At 40.0% G+C, this 25,686-nt stretch overlaps 1 protein-coding gene and 1 long non-coding RNA gene across 2 annotated transcripts in view; both read right to left on the bottom strand.

The window, feature by feature from the left end:
- The window catches only part of RASSF3 (Ras association domain family member 3), a 78,881-nt gene that overhangs the window by 27,862 nt on the left and 25,333 nt on the right, over positions 1–25,686 (bottom strand). The window lies entirely within an intron of this gene.
- Positions 11,037–18,316, bottom strand: LOC111821456 (uncharacterized). Its single transcript, XR_002824879.1, has 3 exons — positions 17,497–18,316; positions 12,572–12,605; positions 11,037–12,457 (listed from the first exon to the last, which is right to left on the bottom strand). It is a non-coding gene; the product is annotated as an uncharacterized LOC111821456 (long non-coding RNA).

A 25,686-nucleotide genomic window follows, 5' to 3' on the forward strand; every position in this document is an offset into this window, starting at 1 on the left:
CACAAGATCTAAAGTACGACCTTCAATACATCCCATCTGAATTTAGAGACCACTTCAAGAATAGATTTGACATGCTGAACACTAATAACTAAAGACCAGACGAGTTGTGGAATGACATCAAGCACATCACACATGAAGAAAGAAAGAGGTCATTAAAACGACAGGAAAGAAAGAAAAGGCCAAAATGCATGTCAGAAGAGATTCTGAAAGTTGCTCTTGAACGTAGAATAGCTGAAGAGAACAGAAGAAATGAAGTAAAAGAGCTGAAGAAAAGATTTCAAAGGGTAGCTCGAGAAGACAAAGTAAAGTATTATAATGACATGTGAAAAAACCTGGAGTTAGAAAACCGACAGGGAAGAACACGCTTGGCATTTCTCCAGCTGAAAGAACTGAAGGAAAAATAAAAGCCTCGAGTTGCAATAGTGAAGGATTTTATAGGCAAAATACTGAACGATGCAGGAAGCATCAAAAGAAGATGGAAGGAATACACAGAGTCAGTGTACTGAAAAGAACTGGTCAATGTTCAGTCATTTCAGGAGGTAGCATATGATCAAGAAGCGATGGTACTGAAGGAAGAAGTACAAGCTGCACTGAAGATGCTGGTGAAAAACAAGGCTCCAGGAATTGACAGAATACCAATTCAGATGTTTCAACAAACGGATGCAGTGCTGAGAGCGCTCACTTGTCTATGCCAAAACAATTATGAGACAGCTACCTGGCCAAAAATATGGAAGAGATCCATATTTATGCCTATTCCAAAGAAAGGTGATTCAACTGAATGTAGAAATCTAACAATATCACTAATATCACACACAAATAAAATTTTGCTGAAGATCATTCAAAAGCAACTACAGCAGTAACGAACAGGGAACTGACAGAAACTCAAGCCAGATTTCAAAGAGAACGTGGAACGAGGGATATCATTGCTGAGGTCAGATGGATCCTGGCTGAAAGCAGAGAATACCAGAAAGATGTTTACCTGTGTTTTATTGGCTATGCAAAGGGATTCAACTGTGCGGATCATAATAAATTATGGATAACATTGTGAAGAATGGGAATTCCAGAGCACTTAATTGAGCTCATATGGAACCTGTACATAGACTAAGAGGCAGTCGTTAGAACAGAACAAGGGGATACTGCGTGGTTTAAAGTCTGGAAAGGTGTGTGTCAGGGTTGTATCCTTTCACCATACTCATTCAATTTGTATGCTGAGCAAATAATCCGAGAAGCTGGACTATATGAAAAACAACAGGGCATCAGGATTGCAGGAGGACTCATTAACAACCTGTGTTATGCCAGTGACACAACCTTACTTGGTGAAAGTGAAGAGGACTTGAAGCACTTACTGATGAAGATCAAAGACCACACAGCCTTCAGTATGGATTAGACCTCAACATAAAGAAAACAAAAATCCTCACAACTGGACCAATAAGCAACATCATGATAAACGAAGAAAAGACTGAAGTTGTCAAGGATTTCATTTTACTTGAATCCACAATCAACACCCATGGAAACAGCAGGCAAAAATCAAAAGATGCACTACATTGAGCAAATCTGCTGCGAAAGACTTCTTTGGAGTGTTAAAAAGCAAAGATGTCACTTTGAGAACTTAGATGTGCCTGACCCAAGCCATGGTGTTTCCAATTGCCTTATATGCATGGGAAATCTGGACAATGAATAAGGAAGACCAAAGAAGGATTGATGCCTCTGAATTATGGTGCTGGCAAAGAATACTGAGTATACCATGCACTGCCAAAACCAAAAAACCAAACCCATTGTGTCGAGTCAATTCTGATTCATAGAAACCTTAAAAAAGAACAAACAAATCTGTCTTGGAAGAAGTACAACCAGAATGGTCCCTAGAAGTGAGGATGGTGAGACTTTGTCTCACATACTTTGGACATGTTATCAGGAGGGATCAGGTCCCTGGAGAAGGACATCATGCTTGTAAAATAGAGGTTCAGCAAAAAAGAGGAAGACCCTCAGTGAGATGGACTGACATAGTGGCTGCAACAATGAGCTCAAGCATAACAACGATCATGAGGATGGCGCAGGACTGGGCAGTGTTTCGTTCTGTTGTACATAGGGTTGCTATGAGTCAGAACCAACTCCACGGCACCTAACTACAACATGTCTTACGTAGGAGCCCTAGTGGTGCTGTGGTTAGAGCACTCAGCTGCTAACCAAAACATCGGCGGTTCGAACCCACCAGCTGCTCCACCAAAGAAAGATGTGGCAATCTGCTTCTGTAAAGATTACAGCGCTGGAAACCCTATGGGGCAGTTCTACTGTTGAGTCAGAATCAACTCGACAGCAGTGGGTTTGGGTTTTTTTTGTTTATATCTTATGTAACCCTCCCAGGAATCCTTGAGGTAGATATTTTAACTCCATTGTACACATGTACTGAAGGAGCCTGGTGGGGCAGTGGTTAAAGTACTCAGGGTTGCTAACCGATAGGTCAGCATTTCCAACTCACCAGCCGCTCTGCAGGAGAAAGATGTAGCAGTCTGCTTCTGTAAAGATTACAGCCTTGGAAACCCTATGGGACAGTTCTACTCTGTCCTATAGGGTCGCTATGAGTTGTAAATTGACTCGATGGCTACAGATTTGGGGGGTTTTTTTGGTTTCGTACAGATGCGTTCACTAAGGCTGAGAATGTCACAGAGGTGGCCTGGCCAACTCTAAAACCCTGACCTTTCTATTCATACCAAAAGACATCTAGAGCCCAGGAGAAAAATCTGTTGCCAACTAGCTGCATGACCTTGGTCAAGTATAGAACCTCTTTGGAGGTATCATTTTCTTACCTCTTAGGGAAGGAAGGCTTCCTCTCTCCATTCCTTCCCTCCCGCCTCCCTCCCCTTTCAAGGAAGAACTAACAGTACAGGTTGAGTCCGCAAGGAGAAAGTAGACATGCAGGCGTAGCCAGCCCCTCCCTCTGTCCTCTCTTGGGGGCCAACCTTGTGCTCTGACCTGTAGAGGGTTCTGCCCCTTGCACAATACTGTAGCTCAGCTGCAGAAGGCCACTTGCCCACAGGGAGAAGCCATTTTACCTGTCATTGGCAATAAAAGTAAATTTTTGTCTCCATCTGACTTACTCCTGTCTTCCCTTCTCAACCAATTCAGAACTTGGGTGGAGAAGAGGGGTAAAACGTGGTCCTCCTTGAATACCCTAACACTTGTAAAATGGGGAAATTTCCAAGGCTGTCTAGAATTTATACTAATTCTATTAACCTAAAATAAAAAATATGAGACCCTTCTCTCAACAAATTTGTAATATAAGAGAAAAAAAGAACACATACACACCGCTGAAAAATTTTCCAGAAATTAGCAAATGGAAACTGTTAACTAGGTGTACCTACATTCACAAAATAAATGTGTTCCCTACTTGCAAAGATTAACCACATTTTTGAAAGCACAGATACTGTTTTCAAAATAAAAACACTCCTAAGAATTGTCCGATGCCATCTAGCAGAGGAGACATGGCAGTCTCCTCTTCCCCCTTCCTCATTTCCTCTAGACCTGTCTCCCAGAGGCTCCTTATCTGGCTTCTCAGCTGTTACCACACCCTGTCCATGTCAACACTTCAAAATCCTAAACCACTCCAATCTCAACTGCTTTCTCTCCCACTTCCTTGCTTTTCTGTCTCCACTCCTTTCTTAGTTTTCACGGGAAAAGACAAGTCCCTTCGCTGGCTCCACCAACAAATATTTTCCTGTCTTTCCACTTAGTAAATGGACCCATTTTGGCATTCAATAAATATCTGTTAAGAAACTAAATATTTAGCCAATAGTTGTATGAAGCACTGGGATACAACAGTGAACAGAGTACAGATTGTGCCCTTGAAGGACACAGAAAGTGGTGCTAACAGAGGATGACAAAGTGACAGGTAGTATTAGAAGGGGCACAGGAAAAAAACACGTTGAGAAGGCTCCTTGGAGGAGGTGATATCCAGGCTGGAACCTGCCATGGATATTTGCAAATTCTTCTGTAAAAGATAAAGTCGTTCCTAGTTGCTTCCCCACTAAACATGTTATCCAGAGCTCCTAACACTATATAGAGAAGTAGCTAGAGCATCTAACAGGAAACTTTAGAAAACCAGAGAACACACTGAAATCTGCTAATTTTAGGCAAAGAGAAAATACTTCGACACGCTGCTGAAGGGTATTTTTAGAATCTGTTTCAGTTAACCACTCTGAACTTCTCAGTGGTTCCTCAGAAAGGAAAAGAAGGGAGAGAAGGAGGGAGGAAGAAAAGAAAATTAGGAATTTAGGAGGGAGGAAAGGCGGGAAGGGAGCAAGGGAGAAAGGGAGCAAAGAAGGGAGGAAGGAAAAACTACTGTAATTTAAGAAAACTACTTCAAATCTATAGCAAGAAAAACAATGGTTTTCCTTCTTTGTACCTCATTTCTTTCACCTTAAAACAGAAAATGGCTAGCATTCCATTACTAATTCTGTTCTGTGCCTAAACACCATAAGCATTTTGCTTAGTACATGGAGAAGAAAGTTGACTACAGCTGTTACTTCTCACTTTGTATTTTGAGAAAACACTGAAGAGTGTAAAATATATTCGACCAATAATTAAGCACAAAATGTTAAATTTTCTTCACTTCACAACACTGCCTAAGAATGAACTTAAACTACATTTTATAACCTAAGCACGGCCCCAAGCCTTCCCTGGGCTCTTAAAAGCTCTCTGACTGACCAAGCCTGAGAACAAACCAAATTCCAAAGTCTGGGGTAGGAAGCTCAGAAAGTTCAGCATTTGTTTATGTGGCCTTCACTATGCACCCTGGCATCTGCTTATTTGCTGCAAAAATACATTTGTCTTGGGAGATTTAAGCTGGATCACCCAGTGCCCTTCTACTCCTTGTTCAGATCTGTTGCTAACTCAGCCTCATTGTCCTGAACATCCCCTAGGAACAAGTGAGATTTCCCCTCATGCTTGGCTTTCTACCAGTCAGCAAGTCTATACCAAAAACAAAACAGCACAATTTCTAATGCTCTCTGCTGTTATACTAGTTGTGCTTTTAACTTTTTTCATTCAGTCCTCAGAGATTAATGAGTGCTGGGCATTGTGCAAGGTGCTTTGGGAAGAGTCAAAGATAAACCCTTGCCCTTGAGTAACTCAGTCTATGGGGAAGGGCCAGAGTTAACAAAAGAAAGAAAGTGGCTGGTATCTTTGGAATGGCCTCTCTATTCAGCAATCCTTACAGTGCATGGTACAATATGTCAAGTACTAGGGCAGATATAGGTGCTTGGGTGGCACAGCTGGTTTGCACTGGACTATTAACCTAAAGGTTGGCGGTTTGAACCTACCCTACCCTGTGGCACCCCGGAAGAAAGGTCTGGTGGTCTGCTTCCGTAAAGATAACAGACAAGAAAACCCTATGGAGCTCAGTTCTACTCTGCAACATGTGGAGCAGCCATGAGTAGGAATCAACTCGATGGCAATGGTTTTAGGGCAGATAAGGTCCCTGCCCTCAGGGGATTTAAACCTACACCTGTGTAGGGGGTGACCCTTATTTATTTTTGTAGAACCATGTCTAAGTTGCAGACATGATGACACTCTACCCATACATACTCGAGCATGCATCTATTAAAAATAAGCCTGCTCACCTACATATCAAAACACTCGTACCATAACTAAGAAAAATCAATAATAATTCCCTAATATCATCATCCAATATCCATCCCAAATTCTGAATTCCCTATTTCCCTAAAAAGGGGGCTTTTATAGCTACTTTTGATCCAGTTAGGGCTCTCACATTACATTGGTTTATGTCTCTTTGGTTTATTTTAAAACACTGTAAAATCAATATAACTTTGACCCATATTCACTAAAATGTCAACATTCAAAGAGAAAAATAAGCATAAATATAAGGAAAAAAGTAATGTTGCATTCTAGCTTTAAACTTTTCATTTCCAGGTAACTGAAGTATTGGGTATATCAAAGGTTCTAAATCACTAAGCATAAAAATCACCAGCTCTGATTCCATGCAAGCTAACAGCTGCCTGGAGAGCCCCAACATCAGGAATCCCAAAGAAAGGGAGGGAAAACATGTTACAAACCACAATCCACCCAGGCCTGCTCAGAGTGTCTGGTGACCAATGTATCTGTTGTGGTTTTCCAGCCTATTGCCTTCTCTGTAAGATACAGAGTACAGGCTGGACTCTCATTCCTGTGAGAACTAAGAATAATCGGCAGTAACCCAGTTATTTCTCAGGTGAACAGATCAGCTGAGAAGAAAGCAAAGTTGGAAACTTCCTAGGAATTTTCAGGTAGACTATGCAAATGCACCAAACCTTTAAGATGCCATTCAATGAGCACGCAGCAGGACCTGGTACTGTATGGGAGTTCCCAGGTGGTACAAACCAAAAGGTTGGAGGTTCCAGTCCACCCAGAGGTACCTCAGAACAAAGGCCTGGAGATTTACTTGTGAAAAAGCAGCCAGTGAAAACTCTATGAAGCAAAGTTCTACTCTGACACACATGGGGTCTCCATGAGTCAGAATAGACTCAGATAGCAACTGATTGGTCTCTTTATCCAAGTATACTTTAAAAACCCTGCCTATATCTTCAAAAAACCAAAAACAGGACTACCATGTGACCCAGCAATTCCACTCCTGGATATATACCAAAACTTGAAAGCAGAGACTCAGAGATTTGTACACCAATGTTCACTGCAGCACTATTTACAATCGTCAAAAGGTGAAAAAAACCTAAATGCCCATCAATAGATGAATGGAGAAACAAATGTGGTACATACATACAATGAAATACTACTCAGTCAGTAGGAGAAATGAAGTCTTGATACATGCTACAATATGGATGGAGCTGAATGACATTATGCTGAGTGAAGTCAGTCAATCACAAAAGGACAAATATTGTATGACCTCACATAAAAAGACAAGAAAAGAGAAACATACAATCAACAAATTATTAGTAGTTACCAGGGGCAGGAGGGCAGGGGAGGGGCAGTTAACGGTGATGGAAATATTGCATTGACTAAGGGTAGGGTTGCACAGCTGATTACCGTCATTGCTGTCAATAAGTTGTACACCTGTAAAAAGTTGAATTGGCAAAAGTTGTGTGATAGATATATTTATAACAACGACCAAAAAAAAAAAAAAGAGTAGCTGCTGAGACTGCTTACGTATAACCAAAAACCTCATGGGATTTGGTTTCTTGTTTGGAGGTTTAGGGTCATGGTTGCATGGGACATCCCTGATAACTGGCCTAATAACATGTTTAGTGCTTCTGTTCTACCTCCTAGTTCTTTGCGTAGTGACTGGGGTCTTAAAAGTTTGCAAGCAGCCATCCAAGGCACAACAATTGGTCTCTATTCGCCTGGAGCAACACAGAAAAGAGGAGAGTCAGGAATAGAAGGAGGATATGGAATGTGTAGCTAATTCCCTCCATGAACAACTGCCTCCTTTGCCATGAGACCAGAAGAACTGGATGGTGCCTGGCTACCATTACTGAACATTGTGATCAAAGATTCTATAAAAGAATCCTGATCAAACAGGAAAATGCAGAACAGAATTTTCAAATTCTCATGGACTCCAGACTTCCTAGAGCCACGAAAGTTGGATGAACCCCTGAAACTACTGCCGTGAGATAATCTTTAAACCTTAAACCAAGAATATCCCTGAAGTCTTCTTAAAACCAAACAACAGTTTAGCTTACCTAGTAAAAAAATGTCTGCCTTGAGCATTAAGCTCTTTTAAGATGCTTATGGGATCAAACTGACAACCAAAAAACGCACTGCCGTCGAGTTGATTCTGACTCATAGCAACCCTATAGGACAGGGAAGAATTGCCCCATGGGGTTTCCAAGGAGCTGCTGGTGGATTAGAACTTCTGGCCTTTTGGTTAGCGGCTGAACATTTAACCACTGTGCCACCAGGGCTTTTTGAAATATTAGATAGGAACCTTAGGGGGCAGTGAATTTATGTTAATGGGGGAGGAACAACTCAGAAAAGGAGGGTGAGAATGGTTGCACAACTCAAAGAATGTAATCAATGTCACTAAATGGTACATGTAGAAACTGTTGAATCGGTGTCTGTTTTGCTGTATTTTCAACAACAAAATAAATAAAATTAACAAAAAAAAACTGCCTATGCTTTAAAAATGTATTTCTTCTTTGCTATTCATAGATACAACACAAGAAGGCCTTTGTTACATACTTAACCCGTGGTTCCCACCTTGAAACCTAGTCCTCCGAACTGGCCCCAGGACATGGAGGTGGGGGAAAAAGAGGAGGACACAGGAAATTTGAAGACAGAAGTACTAGTGTGGGAAAATTTGGAGGAGGGATTCACATTGTGTCTGTGCTCCAAATTTGGCTGACTTACAAAATTACTGTTTCTAGCACTGGGCACTCTTTCCAATAAAGTGGTTCCTCCAGTTTCTGTTTAAAGCTTTCAGCTTCAAATGACATACAAAAGTTAAAATGTGTTGAATATTTTGATACTGTTCTAAGCACTCTCCATGTATATCCAAAGGCCGCTAAATTCAATTTTTAACAAATTCAAAATAAAATTCTCTGTGCTTCTGTGAAAAAGACAGTTAATTAAGTGGAGAGGGGATACCAGGTGCCTCCCAACTGTCCCTGACAGGCCTTCTACAAGCTTGTCCTCCAAAATAGAAATGACTGTTAAAGATGAGATAAAGGCTGCAAGTCAGCAGGTACAAAGCTTGCTTCTCACTTCAAAGCAAAACCAACAGTTACTGAAAGACTGTCTGAAAGAGATTTCTCAGTTCTCCATTTTTTCTGATTTCCAAGTTTTCTGCATTGAGTATGTATTATATATGGTCTTAGTCACTGGTAAAAATATATTTTAAAAAAATATTTCCTTTTATAAAAAGCAAATTACTCAATCATCACTTGAAAAAAAATTTGTAACCTTCTTCTTAAAGGCCAAGAAATTAATGACAAAGCATCAGCTTTATTTATGAAGTGTAAGGTTGTACTTGTCCCTACTAACACCAAGCCAGGTCCAGGCAATGGTTTTCTCAACAATACTAGCCAACAGAGATTCCTTTATAATACTGCACTCTTAAACACAACGAGATAACTCTTAACATTTTCTTTAAAGTGCCTGTCAGAATGGCTCTTAAATGTAACTGGTTAACGATAACGGAATTGTGAGCAAGTGGAAAGAAAGAAGCATCACTTTTTATGTAATTACTTTCTAGTTTTCCTTTTCTTGAAAAACAAAGGATTTGTTTCCAGCTACATTCTGTTAAAAACCAAAAACCAAACCCATTGCCATCAAGTGGATGCCATCACAGCGACCCTATAGGACAGAGTAGAATTGCCCCATGGGGTTCCCAAGGAGCAGCTGGTGGATTCGAACTGCCGACCTTTTGGTTAACAGCTAAGCTCTCTTAATGACTGCGCCACCAGGGTACAGTGTTAATAATTCTTAATTCTTAGTGTTTTGGGTTTTATAAACTTTCTTTCAAAATTCCCTGTATCCTCAATTGTTGCAACCCTCTAGCCCCAAGGTAGAAAACTACAGGAAAGTGAAGACGCTGTTTTACTTTGTGAAATTCACAAACAAACCTCAAACCAAAATAGGTTACCCAGAAAAACTGATTCCTCCTTATCCTAAAGTCAAGTTTTCAGAGTGTGCTCTGGGCACAGACTCGGAATTCAGTATAAGAGCTAGGAACCCAGTTCTTCGAAGCTTGTCCAGTCTGCTTGACTTTTTTCATTAGTAAGAGAATGGTCACAGTGATCACAGTCCAAGTTTAACTTAGGAGGGAACTAATCTTATCAGGAAATTACTTTGTATCTCAAAATGCTCCAAAAATATCACATCCTTAACTCACTTCACCTCTATTCCACCTGCTCACCTCCTCCTCCCCAGTAAAAAAATTTAACAGATGATGACTGTCTCTGAGAATAGTTTCGTTATAAAAACATTAACAGTACTATGACGTGTTTTGAAACTAAGTTTTGGGGTTCATGATTAACTTCTCTTCCATCATTTGTCTTTAATAAAATTCCACTTGAGTTGGAATGACCCAACAGCAACTTAACAACAACATACATTGCTCCGATACTTCACGTTTTTATCTCCCTCCACTAACTCATCAAATCCTTAAGGAACTGGCTGTGTCTTTTTATGGTGCCTCAGCAAACAGTAGCCATAAAATAATTAATCCGGTGACTCCTCGTGAAAAGTGCACAATTCCTCTGGCACTGCGAAGATTTTTTTTTCCATAAGGAATTTTTAGGCTACAGACAAACGTTAATTCTTCTAGAGACACTCTGTCCTTTAAAGAATACTTCTTCTGGTATCAAATCTCTCCCACATGTTGACTTTACTACCTTAAAATAGGTTTCCAGATATCTCACTGTCGCCCCAAGTACTACCTAAATAGTGCCACCCACACTTCTACCACAGATAGCCACAATGCAATATGTCCATTTTTTTTCAAAAGCAAAGCCATCCCCCACAGGCTCCCTCCAGTTTATAAATGCCTTGGGGCACATTTTTATCCTCCTCAACTGCCGAGATCAGTATGGGCTGCGCTGGTGGAAGGACTAGAACAAGATGGCGCCAGTGGAGGCATGCGCCATACGCCATGTCTTCATGCCCTTCCTCACCCTCCCGCAAAGGGCAACAGCAGAAGCAGGCCATCAAGGAAGGGTCCTTGGTCCCGTCTCTTTTCCTCTAAATGATTTAACTATTACTTTAGAACATCAGTTTGTTTATGGCCTAGAATGGTCTACAAATTAAGGGACCAATATCAGGAAATCCTGGATCTTCCATCAGATGAGCAGGCCCAGTACTCTGGTCAGTTTTTGCCTGAGTGGGCTTTCAGCCTAGAGAGATTTTTCTTATCTCTGGGGTTACAGACTCAGGCTCACGTAAACAACTTTCACTGCACAAATTAGGGGCCACTCAGCATTTCCTCACCACCAGAAGATAAGGGCGTTTGCTGTTCTTTATCTTTCATTGCAACTGCTTTGGGAGATCTGGGGAATGTAAAAAGGAAGCAGAAAATCACAAGCAATTATGAAAACTTCTCTGTGCCACAAATTTATTAAGATCTTTTTCAAAACATCTTTATTGAGTCATAATTCATATACCACAAAATTCACCCAAACTATACAATTCAATGGTTTTAGTATAGTCTCAGAGTTGTGCAACCATCACCATGACCTATATTTGGAACATTTCCATCAACCCAAAAAGAAATTTCGTACCCATTAGTAGTCACTCCCCACTCAACTCATGCCATTAATAAGATCTTAAAGTTTATATTCTAGTTGATGAATAGTCTACATCTCCCACAGAACTTAGCAAGTACTTAGAAATTGAATAAATACTTCCACTGCCATCAGATGCATATATACAAATACTGCAAATAATCTCAAAAATAATTCGTTCCAGTAAACATCACATTCAGAAACTCTGTTACTAGCATATCCCAAGATCTCCTCCTCCTTCAATAATTTAAGATTCCAGTTAAGAATAAAAGAAATTATGATATTTTAATACCACGATGTATGTTCCTAAAGCAGTGACATTTTGCTGTTACTGTTGTTTTGAAGTTTTGATTATTGTTTTACAATTAAAACATTTTAAAAAGAAGTAACAGCAGCTAAGGTGTGCATTTCAGGAGAGGGGTTCTTCTCTTTTCCCCTCCCTCACCACAACCAAGAGTAGACTAGATCTGTCTACCTGCTTCGTCTGTTAAACAGTTTTGAATTAAAAAACTAGTTATACCAATATCTGTCCCAAGAGAAATCAATTCCAAAGTGAAATGAGAACAAAGGAGAAGCGATCTTTAATTCAAAACTGTTTCATGGACGAAGCCAGTAAGTCATAACATGTAAATAATTTGTACAGCATTCACAAAATACAATTACCAAAGAAGAAAATTATTGAAATCATTTACTTGGCGATGAGAGAAGGTGGCCTTATCAGTGAATTAGTTCCAGGGGGAATATAGTTTTAATTAAAAATTAGGCTGCTAGCAAGATTATTATGTTAAAGTAGAAATGACTCCTCCCTAAATTGATTTTAGTTGGAATTACAGTAGGGAAAATGGAGGGAGAACTGGCAGCCTGACACTGGAGCAACATCATCCTTTTCCTAAGCAAACATGATCCAGATCCATGCAGAAGGAGCTCCAGCAACAACTGTCCTCCATCAACCTGGTGGTCCCTGAGGGTCAGTCTCTGAGCAGGACTGCATCGTTCTGCACACAGCGCTTCAGAATTACACTGAGAATTACATACTGAAACAGAACCGAAGTTTTCCAAGTTTCGCACAATTAGAAAATATGTGACTACTGTGGTAACCCTAACATAATTACATACTATATTCAAGGAACTCTCCCAGGGGTAAGATGAGGCAAAAGGCAACACTGAGTGAAGAGTAACAAGTCCTCATTCATCTTTGTATCCGATGTTCCCAGAGTCTGGGGGCCACTCAAGCACTAGAAGAGTAAATAAATCAGTTAATCAGTCTGTTTCACGTTCTACAAAATGGGCAAAATATTTATAAAATTGTAATCCTGATGTGTGTTTAAAAAAAAAACAAACCTGAGTACCTGCCAGGAAGAAGGCACTGTGCAGAAGCAGACACTGTGAAAGATACAGAGAGTTTAGAAATGGATAGTGTCTTCAAAGAGGTCACAGATCTAATTCTATAAACCAAAATAAAAATACAATGCCTATTAAGAAAATTAAATTATTCAATGAATAACTACAATGTTAATTCTGCCATTAGAACCACAGCTCTCTAATTTATAACCAAGATACCTCCCTTCCTCACCCCTTCAACAAAGGAAGTTGCCAATTCAAGTAAATATTAAAAAGTATGGTAATCTAATATCTAAACACCAGCTGGTCTATTTTAACGACTGCCTTAGCACCTCTAATTATTTAAAATAAGAATGCTTAACAATTTACACATAAGAATCGCCAAATCTACAATTAAACACTGAATGGTGTCTTGAAAATAACTTTTAACATAGGCATCTTCAGGGCACTATAGTCATTATCATTTTTATTGTCACTCCAAATCTCCTGAACCTGAATTAGGTGAGCTGCAAAAGTCCCTGACATTTAGTCCTCACTTAAAAAGGGGAGGAGGGCAGAAGAGAGAAGCACAGTCTCTTAAGAGTCTCTTTTTCTATAATTAGGTTTAAAGCTGTGAAATGCAGTAACACATCTTTAGTAAGTTAGCTCTGTATATGGTTATATGGCTTTTTCAAAGTGGTTAAGAGCTCGGCTGCTAACTAAAATGTCGGCAGTTCAACCCACCAGCTGCTCCTCAAGAGAAAGATACGGCGGTCTGCTTTGGTAAAGATTACAGCCTTGGAAACCCCATGGGGCAGCTCAAAAGATGAGATTTTAGACTGGGAGTTGATTTAAGACTTTTGGGATGTTATGGAGTGAATGTGTTTTGTACATGGCAAGAACTTGAATTTTGGGGGGAAAAAGGATGGAATGTTATAGGTTGAATTATGTCCCCCTTAAAATGTGTTATAAATTCTAACCTCTATGCCTGTGGTTATAATCCCATTTGGGAATGGGTTGTCTTTTTATGTTAATGAGGCAGTATTAGTGTAGGGTGTGTCTTGAATCAACCTCTTTTGAGGTATGAAAGAGATTAAACAAGCAAGTGAACAAGCAGAGATGGAGGAAGACAGATGCCAAGCCACAGGGAGATCTCCAAGGAACCACGGAAGAGAAGCTGAAGAAGGGACAAGGACCTTCCCCCAGAGCTGAGAGAGAGAGAAAGCCTTCCCCTAGAGCCAGTGCCCTGAATGCCAACTTCTAGCCTCCTAAACTGTGAGAAAATAAATTTGTTTGTTAAAACCATCCACTGGTGATAATTGTTATAGCAGCACTAGATAACTAAGGCAGAGTCAGAGTTGATGGCAACGGATGTGTACGTAACCTCAAATCCAAATCTGTATTAAACAGCAAAGCATGTATAGCAAAAACTTCTCGGCAACCACTTTATAAACATGTAAAAAATCACTGTTAGTGGCAGTGGAAGCAAAAGCCAAAGAACCTACCATACAAACAATCTCACATACACAAGTCATAAAGTTTACAGGACAGCGTGACTAAAAGTAAATACTCAGTGCAGGGACTTTCCACTGAGTGTAACACATTTTAAGCAAACGAAGTAAAAATGTATAAGAATCAATGTTAAAAAGTCAAAACAGCAGATCACTTTAGTGAAACTGTGTCTTTAATAAGGTGCAGGAAAAGGCTTTTTTAAGATTTCCTAAAACTCCTTTACCAGTAAACATTTTCTAGGTGAAAAAACAATTTTTACTTTAGCGTGCTGAGAAGAACTCATTATTCATATATTGATTAAATATTTGACTTTGGTCTTATCAATAAGCTCATAACTAAACACATTACGGGAGTGTCACGTGATGGAAACATCAAGGCAGGGCCTTGCTTTCAGGTACTGCTCCCTCTTCTGCATGGAGATGCTTAAATCTGCTTTATCAAATTTATAGACGACACCTGGGCAAGTGAGCCAGCTAACACAGTTAAGACCCACAGGCTCAAACAGGATGAACCCAAGGCGAAACTAAAATACATTTAAGGTCTACACTTGGAATGCAAAAACAACAAAATTGCACAAGTACATTATCTACATCATGAGAAAAATAAATGATTCCACTCTACTTCATGCTAATCAAACAGTGGCTCCTTGGGAGAAAAGACCTGGCAATCTGTTCCCGTAAAGATTACAGCCTAGCAAACCCTATGGGGCAGTTCTATTCTGTTACATTGGGTGGCTATGAATCGAAAATCAACCACCATTGAAGAGCAATACTGGCAAAGAGGAACAGCTTAGGGATCATAATGACGGCGTCTGAGTGGGGCAATGTGCTCAGCTGCTAACCGAAAGGTTGGAGGGTGAGTCCACCCACAAGCACCTCAGAAAGCCTGGCCATCTACTTCTGAAAAATCAGCCACTGAAAACCCTATGGAGCACAGTTCTACTCTGAGACACAGGGGTCACCATGAGTCAGAGTCAACTCCATGGCAAGTGGGTTTTTTCATATCAAAGACTGAAAACTATACAAGAGTACACTGGGGATGTTTAGTGTGGGGGGAAAAGGAAAACTGATGAGATATGAAAACTGTCTTCACAACCGTAAAGAGTATCCTCTGCCGAATGGATTAGTCTTGTACTCCCTGAAATACCCATTTTGTGAAAACTATATAGGAGACAGTTTGGTTTATTTTGCCAAAAACTTTTTGATCCTCAAAACTGTCCAATAATCACTGCTTAGAAGTTGGCAGGCTCTTTGTTCTTTAAGTGTTTAAGCAGAAACGCATAACCACTTTGAAAAGAAGACTTTTTTGAGGCATTTAACACTGCTCCCATAGCTATTAAAACGGCAGAATTTCTACCGATTCTCCTGCTCTTGAGAAGGGAGTCTGTTCTAGAAAGATGCCCTAGACCATTTTCCTCACTGATTCTTACTTGTAGGGTGGGAAGGGACTACGCATTAAAATAAACCAAAGCTTTTTAAAATCCATATGTCTGCAGCCCACCACAGAACTACCAAGCAGAAGCTCCAAGGTCAGGCTCAGTGGGTGTACTTTCACAAGAGCTCTTAAAAGCAATTTTGACACCCACCCCTGGCTAACTCTAGAGCCGTACCAGGGAGACCCTGTCCACTCCCATGGCTCCTACGACCAGTTTTATGACTCCTACATCTGTTTTCTTCAGCTCAGATCACCCTCTACACCTTTGGTTCCACAAGGCCAATATCCCACAAACTCCATCAACCCCTCTACCTCCACATGCTCCCAGCTAATCTTCCCAAAGAGCGAAATACCACAAACGCTGCACAGGCTGACATTCAAGAGACTGCTTGATTTGGTCAGGATCTGGGGGTTACCTATTTGCCAAGTTTATGCTTGTCACACATCCTATACTCCCATCGAACTCAAGAGTCTACAATTTGGGGCACAGATTCCACCTCCCGCTCCGGCCCAACTTCTCATGCCCACATGTCTGAGGTCTAGCCGATGTGCAAAACACAGCTCAAATACCTCCTCTCCTATGCAGAGCCTGGTGCCGCAGGCAGCCACAGCACTTCTGCACCTCTCCTCACTTTCTGTGACAGGGTTGGCTACATACATTTCTTGGGTACTACAGTACTCTTGAAGATATACCCCTCAAAGGGTCTAAGAGGCCTTCTCTAAAGTCACAACCTTGGGAATAAAACAAGCACGGGCTTCCTCTTTTGTCATGAAGGAGAGGAGGGGGAAGATCAGTTAAAACGATGATAAATTAGATCAGTAAATCGTAACTATGTAGAGATTTATCATTTGGTTAATTACTGCCAAATTAATAATCATAAGGAAGGAGACTAATATTGTCCTTTATAGTTAGACAGACCTAGATTAAAATTCCAGCTTCCCCACTACTAGCTAGATGAACTTGGGCAAACTACTTAACCTCTCAAAACTTTAATTTCTTCATCTGTAAAATGAGAATCAAATAACAATACCTATACCTCATTGGGTTGTGATGGAAGAGTAAATGCGCTAAGGAATACAAATCATTTAGCACAAGGCCTGATACAGAGAAGGCTCTCAATAACTGCTATAGTTGTTATTGAATCCTCAAAATGTACATATAAGAATATTTGTTTGTGTCTTTCACTCCATTTTTAACACAAGAAGAAACAGAGAAGGAAGAAACCAAACATTGATCCCTTCTGAAGTATAAGGTTTCCTATAGGAATCTGAAGTCAAATGGTTTGTTTAATATCTCAGCATAAATATAATGGAAAAAATGACTGAGTCTTTTATCCTGGAAGAAGAAAATAAGCATAACTAGGAGAAGATATTATTGGCTTAAAAGAAAAAAATAGATGAGTGGGGTTCAACTTTTTTTTGGGTGTCACTGCAACAATCTCTATGTTTAAATAAGCTGCTGAACAAAGCCTTATTATGGTTGTATATTGGTAATTTATCTTTATCACACTAATCAACAACCTTCTCCCAAGCTCCCCACTCGAAGATACAATTAAAAATCCAACATCTAAAAAAGACTGACAATACTAAGTGTTGGCGAGGATGTGGACCACATGGAACTCTCATACATTGCTGGTGGGCATGTAAATTGGTTGATCTCTTTGGAAAACTTGTTTTATCTACTAAACCTGAAAGTATGTCTACTCTATGATGCAGCAATTCCACTCCTAAATATATGTCCAAAAGAAATAAGAGCATATGTCCACCAAAAGACATGTACTACAAAAATGTTCAAAGCAGCTGGAAATAATCCAAATGTTCATCAAGAGAATGCATAAATAAATTATGGTATATTCATGTTCATCAACAGAATGGATAAATAAATTATGGTATATTCATACAATGAAATACTACGCAGCAATAAACAATTACTGATACACGTAACAACATGGATGAATCACTTGACATTGCACTGAGCAAAAGAAACCAGCTGCAAAAGAGTACATACTGAATGATTCCATTCATGTGAAGTACAAGAACAGGCAAAACTAATTTATAGTGAGAGAAGTCAGAACAGTGGTTAGACCCGTGGGGTTGAGAAGTTACTGGATGGGAAAGAGTACAAGAGAACTTTCTGGGGTGACAGACATGTTCTGTATCTTGATCTGTGGAAGAGAAAGAGAGACAGATATTAAACTGTACACATAAGATCTGCACATTTTACTGTATGTAAGTTATACTTCAACTTAAAAAATTCAAGTACCTACACAAATAAAGATGAACATTCTGTGTCTGAAGATACAATATGTTCTATTCCTAACTCAGGAGTAAAATATTTTTTTCCTTAGGATAAAGTTTTAAAAGTAGAATTACTAGATCAGGGAACAATTTTAACGGCATTGGCATAGAGAATGTAGAACATTCCTGACTCTTTACCTTTATTATAAACTCTAAAGTACTCCTGCTTTTTAATGCAATTTTAACTGATGACGATTTAGGTTATTTCCTTGAATTATAAACACCACTCCATCTGGCCTACTAACCTGGCTGAGCAAAATATTTATTTTCAGCAATGTTGACATGCAAAAGCAAAAGAACAGGAAACTATACTTCAGAAAAACAAAATACCACAATAAGATTTAACAGACTATATACAATTTTAAGAGTACCCTTAGGAATTTGCCTTTGTATGAAAGTGTATTTTCAACACAACTGTATACATGCCACAATGAATCTTTATTTAAATTCACTAGGGAACAAATACGACGCTGAACATGAAGTGAAAACTCAAATTGTCCTTCTCAGGATTAACCTGTTAGTAACCTCTGGGTGTTTTTACATAATCAGTAAAGACCCCAGAATAAAATTTGTATGCTTTTTTTTCCTATTACAAAAGCAAAACAAGACAGTTTTTTTTGGGGGGGGGTGGGGGGAGGAAACAAATTACTCTATCACCCAGAGAAATCCTTCTGGTTTTTTTTCTTAGATTTAATGATATACTATATACATGCTGCTTTAAAAATCTTCTCCTTTTAAAAATATTTTGTGGATATCTGTGCATCTTTAATAACAATAATGGCTAACACTTGCTGAGTGGTACTATGTACCACGCATATTCTAAGCATTTTACATGTATTAATTTGCTTCATATTCAAAATAACCCAAGGAGGGCTGTTAATAGTTACAATTATCAATTGCATATAAGAAACTTCCCCAAGGTCACACAGGTCTAAGTGGCAGCACCAGGATTAAAATTCATATAGTCTGGATCCAGAAACTGTATTTTAACTACTGTACTCTACATTTACAAATAATTTTAAATACTTGACTGTCTATACATCTGGTGTTACATTATACAACAGATTTAATGTTGTACCTTTAAATTGTTTCCAAATTTTCCACTATTAAAAACAATGCTTTGAGGAAAAAAAAAAAAAGCTTTGATGAAGGCAAAGTCATAGAAGCTTCATAAACCAAACAACCAAGCCCACTGCCATCGGGTCGATTCCAATTCATAGCGACCCTATAGGACAGAGTAGAACTGCCCCATAGGGTTTCCAAGAAGCGGCTGGTGGATTCGAACTGCCAACATTTTGGTCAGCAGCCAAGCTCTTAACCACTATGCTCCCAGGGCTCTAGAAGCTCCATAGACACATCCAAACACCCAGAGAGACTGAGTTACTGGGGCTGAATACTGGGGACCATGGTCTCGGGGGTCATGTAGGTCAATTGGCATAACAAAGTTCAAAAAGAAAATGTTCTACATTCAACTTTGGTGAGTGGTGTCTAGGGTCTTAAAAGCTTGTGAGCGCAACTGGACTAAACCAAAGCCAAGAAGTTTCCTGAATACAATGAAACACTGCAAGGGACAGAGTAGCAGGGGTTGGGGTCTGGGGACCATGCTTTCAGCGGACGTCTAGGTCAACTGGCATAACAAAACTTATTGAGAAAATGTTCTGCATCCTACTTTGGTCAGTGGCCTCCAGGGTCTTAAAAGCTTGCAAGTGGCCATCTAAGATGTATCAGCTGCTCCCAACCACCTGGAGTAAAGGAGAATGAAGAACACCAAAGATACAAGGAAAGTATTAGCCCCAGAGACAGAAAGGGCTATATAAACCAGAGACTTCATCAGCCTGAGACCAAAGAACTAGATGGTGCCCAGCTACCACCAATGACCACCCTGACAGGGAACACAAAGGAGAGTCCCTGATGGAGTGGGAGAAAGGTGGGGTGCAAAACTCAAATTCCAGTAAAAAGACCAGACTTAATGGTCTGAGACTAGAGGAACCCCAGAAAGCATGGCGCCTGGATTCTCTATCAGCCCAGAACTAAAACAATTTCCGAGGCCAACTCTTCAGATAAAGATTAGACTGGACTGTGGGACATAAAATGATACTCATGAAGAGTGTGCCTCTTAGCTCAAGTAGATACATGAGACTAAACGGGCAGCTTCTGTCCAGAGGTGATATGAGAAGGAAGACAGGGTTGGGAGCTGGCTGAATGGACGTGGGAAATCAGGGATAGAAAGGAGGAGTGTGCTGTCACAGTATAGGGAGAGCAATTAGGATCACCTGCCACAGTATAGGAAGAGCAATTAGGGTCACATAAAATGTATGTATAAATTTTTGTATAAGAGACTGACCCCTGAATGGTAAACTTGCACTTAAACTAGAACAATAAACAAAATAAAACAAAAAAAACCTTGTGAGCAGCCATCTAAGATATATATCTACTGGTCCCATCCCATCCAGAGCAAAGGAGAATGAAGACACAAGGGAAATAACAGTCCAAAGGACTAATGGACCACAAATACCACAGCTTCCACCAGCCTGAGCCCGGAAGAACTAGATGGTGTCCAGCTACCACCACAAGTCACTCTGATAGGGATCACAATAGAGGGTCCCAGACAGAGCAGGAGAAAAATGTAGAACAAAACTCAAATTCACACACACAAAAAAACCAGACTTACTGGTTTGACAGACTGGAAGAACTCCTGAGACTATGGCCCCTGGACACCCTTTTAATTCAGAACTGAAGCCACTCCCGAAGTTCACCCTTCAGCCAAAGATTAGACAGGTCTATAAAACAAACAATAACACACACGAGGAACATGCTTCCTTGTTCAACCATGTGTAGGAGACCAAAGGGCAACTCCTGCCCAAAAGCAATGACAAGAAGGCAGGAAGGGACAGGAAAAATAGGATGGAGGGAAAAGGGGAATTAGGGTGTGGAAGGGGAGAGCATTCACACTTCACCAGGATTGCAACCAACGTCACAAAACAATTTGTGTATAAACTGTTGAACAAGAAACTAATTTGCTCTGTAAAGTTTCACCTAGAGCACAATTTAAAAAAAGAAAGAAAGAAAGAAAACATGCTTTGATGAGCCTTCTTGTAAAAGATCTTTCCATACATCCTCGATCTTCACCACCACCCCAGGACAAATTTTTAGAAGTAGAATTGCTATGTCAGAGGACAAAGTAAATAAATAACCAGATGAGCTGTCAACTTGAGCATATTTTCATTGGCTTGCAAGGGAGCCTAATGCTGTAGAAAAGATAATTTTCAAGAAATAATTGTAATTAGCTTGCTTCAAGTATAGGAATAACAATCACTAGGTACTTCTTGAGAGTGGCAAGAGAGGTTATAGATAGCTAAACAAATGCTGGTAATTCAAGAAGATATAACTGCTTAAGCATCCCTTGGAGTCAATGACCTCTCAAACCCAGTCTCAGCAACTGTACACACTCACTGGACCCGACATCCATGGAGTTTCCCATTTGTTGTCAACTTTTACATCACCTGCTTTAACATGCTAGTCCAAACTAGCAGGAGAATGGAGACTATAAAAGGTGCACAGAACTCTCATTTGAATCAAATAAGTCAGTGACCTACCTACACTAAGTCTGCATACATGCAAAGTTTACGTTACTTCATTGTATGTTAGTGTATTCATTTCCTAAGGCTGCCATAAGAAAGTACACAAACTGAGTGACTTAAAACAACAAGTTTATTCTCTCACAGTTCTGAAGGCTACAAGTCAAAACCAAGGTGTCAGCTATTTTCTCTCTGAAGGCTCTAGAGGAGAATCTGTGCTGGGCCTTTTCCTAGCTTCAGATGTTGCCAGCAATCCCTGGCAGTCCTTGGCTTGTAGACACATCACTCCAATCCCTGCCTCTGCTGTCACACAGAGTTCTCCACATGTGTCTGTGTCTTCTTTTCTTATATTGGATTAGAATCTACCCTGATTGAGTATGACCTCATCATAACTTGATTACATCCACAAAGACCCTACTTCCAATAATGTCACATTCACAGGTACTGAGGTATACAACTTCAACATACGTTTTTTTTTTTGGGGGGGGTGGGTTACAACTGAACCCACAACAGGTGGCAAGGAGACTTTTCATGTTGGCATTCTCTCAGAAGGTCTCTGCCAATAACGACACATCACACAGCTTGTGGCCAAGATCCATGAAAAGTGGCTCTTCTATTGATTCCTGCCAGTACGTAATAAAATCTGTCCTTACAGAAATAGGATCGTGTTTGAAGAAACAACTACACCATAATAGCAAATTGTTTTAAGACCTTATTGAAGATGAGAGTTACATTAAAGTTCTAAAAAAGATGTGGAGGAAATACGAAGGAACTGATATGACCGGCCTAAAGCCAGTCCAACGGGTATCTTGGAAACCACAAACTAAACCTGGGCAACCTGGGCAGGAAGAATACGGTTGTTTCACCCAAAGGGAGCACACTAGGCTATTTCAAAAATACCCGGTGTCATGATTTATGCCATTCTTCATAATTCAGGCACCTACTTCTTCTATTTCATCACTTTGAGACTTAATGAGGGCTTAAAAAGAGATTTTAATAAATTATAGAAATTCTAAATGCCACAAAATGTTCTTATATGTTCAAAAGTCTCCTCTGCCACACTAAGCCACACTTATCATATGTCAAATTTTAAGTGGGCACTGATATACCAAAGAAAGAGAGTTTAGGAATTTCTTTTTTACAGAGAGTTTCTCATTGTGGTCACAGAGGAAGACATGCAATCGTGTATTATTCAGTTAAATGGTGGTGTTGTTAATTACCGTCCAGTCGATTACGACTCAGGACCGCACCGTGTGTGTCAGGGTAGAACTGCTCCATAGGGTTGTCAAGGCTGTAACCTTTTGGAAGCAGATTGTCAGGCCTGTCTGGGTGGGTTCGAACCGCCAACCTTTCGGCTAGTAGCTGAGTGCTTAACCATTTGTGCCACCCGGGGACTCCTCAATTAAATGGTACTTTACATGAATCTTAAAAGTTACAACCACTAACATACTATAGATATTACCAATTCTGTATTCCACTTTTTTCCCTAAACCATAAGTGCTTCATAGCTCCCTTATAGTTTCAAGAAAATACTAGCATACTCATTAAAAAGAAATAATTTCTAAATCCTCAAACTTCCCATTTGAAAGAACTGAAGAACCTACCAAAGCAGTAGCCAGTGAACATGAAGATATACATTCTCTTCCCTGTGACTGAGCCATTCCACTCTAGGATAATAACCTAACGTCTCTTTCATACCCAAAAGGATACATAAAGATGTTTACTTCAATTTTATTATTTATAGTTGAGAAAAATGGAAGGAAATAATTAAATGTTCAGCAACAGGAAAATGGATACACTGGTGTGTTCAACAGTTAAAAAAAAGAACTAGAACAACGAGAATTAATCTCAAAAACAACATTAAGCAACAGAAGCAACCTGCAGAAAAAAATATGCAATATGATACCACTGGACAAGTTTTTAAAATGTGTAAAATAACACTACAAATATATACACAGACACACAGTGGCACTGATAAAAACAGACCTCATGACAGTGGTGACCACTGGGGAGAAGAGAGGGAGTGAGACCCAGGGGCATCAAACGTATCTGTAATGTTGTATCTTTTAAGGTGGGTGGTAGCTAAAACGAAATCCTGGTAATGTAGTGGTTAAGACCTACAGCTGCTAATTAAAAGGTCGGCAGTTCGAATCCACCAGATGCTGCTTGGAAACTCTACAGGGTAGTTCTACTCTGTCCTAAAGTGTCGCTATGAGTCAGAACCGACTCAAGGGCAATGGGTTTTGTTTGGTTTGGGAGGCTAAAAAGATACTAAAACTCTTTTATAATAATTTCTGTATGTCTGACAGCCCACACTACAGGGGAAGTCAGCACAACTGGACTAAACCAAAGCTAAGAAGTTTCCTGAATACAGTCAAACACTTTGAGGGACAGAGTGGCAGGGGTCTGGGGACCATGCTTTCAGGGGACATCTAGGTCAACTGGCGTAACAAATTTATTAAGAAAATGTTCTGCATTCTACTTTGGTGAGTAGCATCTGGGGTCTTAAAAGCCTGCAAGCGGCCACCTAAGATATACCAATTGGTCCCAACCACCTGGAGCAAAGGAGAATGAAGAACACCAAAGACACAAGGAAATTTTAGCCCAAGAGACAGAAAGGGCCACATAAACCAGAGACTTCAGCAGCTTAAGACCAGAAGAACTAGATGGTGCCAGCTACCACCAATGACCACCCTGACAGGGAACACAACAGAGAGTCCCTGACGGATCAGGAGAAAAGTGGGGTGCAGAACTCAAATTCTAGTAAAAAGACCAGACTTCATGGTTTGACAGAGACTGGAGGAACCACAGAAAGCACGACCCCCGGACTCTGTCAACCCAGAACTAAAACAATTCCCAAGGCCAACTCTTCAGACAAAGATTGGACTGGACTGTGGGACATAAAATGATACTTGTGAAGAGTGTGCTTCTTAGCTCAAGTAGATACATGAGACTAAATGGGCAGCTTCTGTCCGGAGGCAAGATGAAAGGGCAGAGGAGTCAGGAGCTGGTTGAATGGACACGGGAAATCAGGGGTGGAAAGGAGGAGTGTGCTGTCACGGTATAGCGAGAGCAATTGGGGTCACATAACAGTGTATGTATAAATTTTTGTATGAGAGACTGACTTGAATTGTAAACTTTCACTTAAACTAAAACAACAAAAAAAAAAATTTCTGTATGTCCGAATTACTTTATAATAATAATAAAAATTCTTCGTATTTTCACCTGCTTCAAGAAATTAATATCTATTTTGACAATGTAACAGTCTAAAATTAATGTCCTTTCTATTGTGATCTTAGATCACAATAAATACCTGATCTGATACTAGAGAGAGGAAGTGGAAAAGAATATCCTAATTTTAGAGCTATCCAAACCTCACAGATACACTTTGCAGTGTTTCTAGAAAGTAACTACTCATACCACCCAATGACTCCTGGAGATAATTCCATTAGAGAGAGACATAGCATTTCTGAAAGTATATCTATAAAACTCCTAATACTGTTGAGACTGATGTAAACCTTTTCAAAACATACACTAGTGCTTTTTCTACAGAAAAAGAAAAGATGCCCAGGTCAGTCACTGTTTAAGCACTATCCTTCCAAAACCCAAACCCCTAAGCTTCTCACTACTTTCAAGGAGTCTTCCTAATTAGACCTGCCATCTTCTATTCAGCCCCCTGGTGACCAGTGCTCAACAACAGTTGCACAAATGAGTAAATCAGGAGCATTACTACGGATTTCAAAGGGCAGCTACAGAAGAAAAATAAAGTACTATAATGAAATGTGCAAAGACCTGGAATTAGAAAACCAAAAGGGAAGAACACACTTGGCATTTTTCAAGCTGAAAGATCTGAAAAACAACTCAAGCTTCGAGTTGCACTTTTGAAGGATTCTATAGCCAAAAAATTGAATGACACACAAAGCATCAAAAGAAGATGGAAGGCTTTGGTGAAGGGTAACACAGTACACAATAGTGGTGAAGTCAGCACAACTTGACTAAAGGAAAGTCATAGAAGCTTCACAGACACATCCAAAATCCCTGAGGGACTGAGTTACTGGACTGAGGGCTGGGAACCATGCTTGGGGGATATCTAGCTCAACTGGCATCACAAAAAGGAAATGTTCTGCAAATTAAAACCGCAATGAGATACCATCTCACCCCAGCATTACTGGCACGAATCAAAAACACTGGAAATAACAAATATTGGAGGGGCTGCGGGGAGATCAGAACTCTTATGCACTGCTGGTGGGAATGCAAAATGATACAACCATTTTGGAAAATGATATGGTGCTTCCTCAGAAAGCTAGAAATAGACATACCAT

This window comes from Trichechus manatus, unplaced genomic scaffold (assembly GCF_000243295.1).
Source record: "Trichechus manatus latirostris isolate Lorelei unplaced genomic scaffold, TriManLat1.0 scaffold00086, whole genome shotgun sequence".
Classification (NCBI taxonomy): Eukaryota; Metazoa; Chordata; class Mammalia; order Sirenia; family Trichechidae; genus Trichechus; species Trichechus manatus.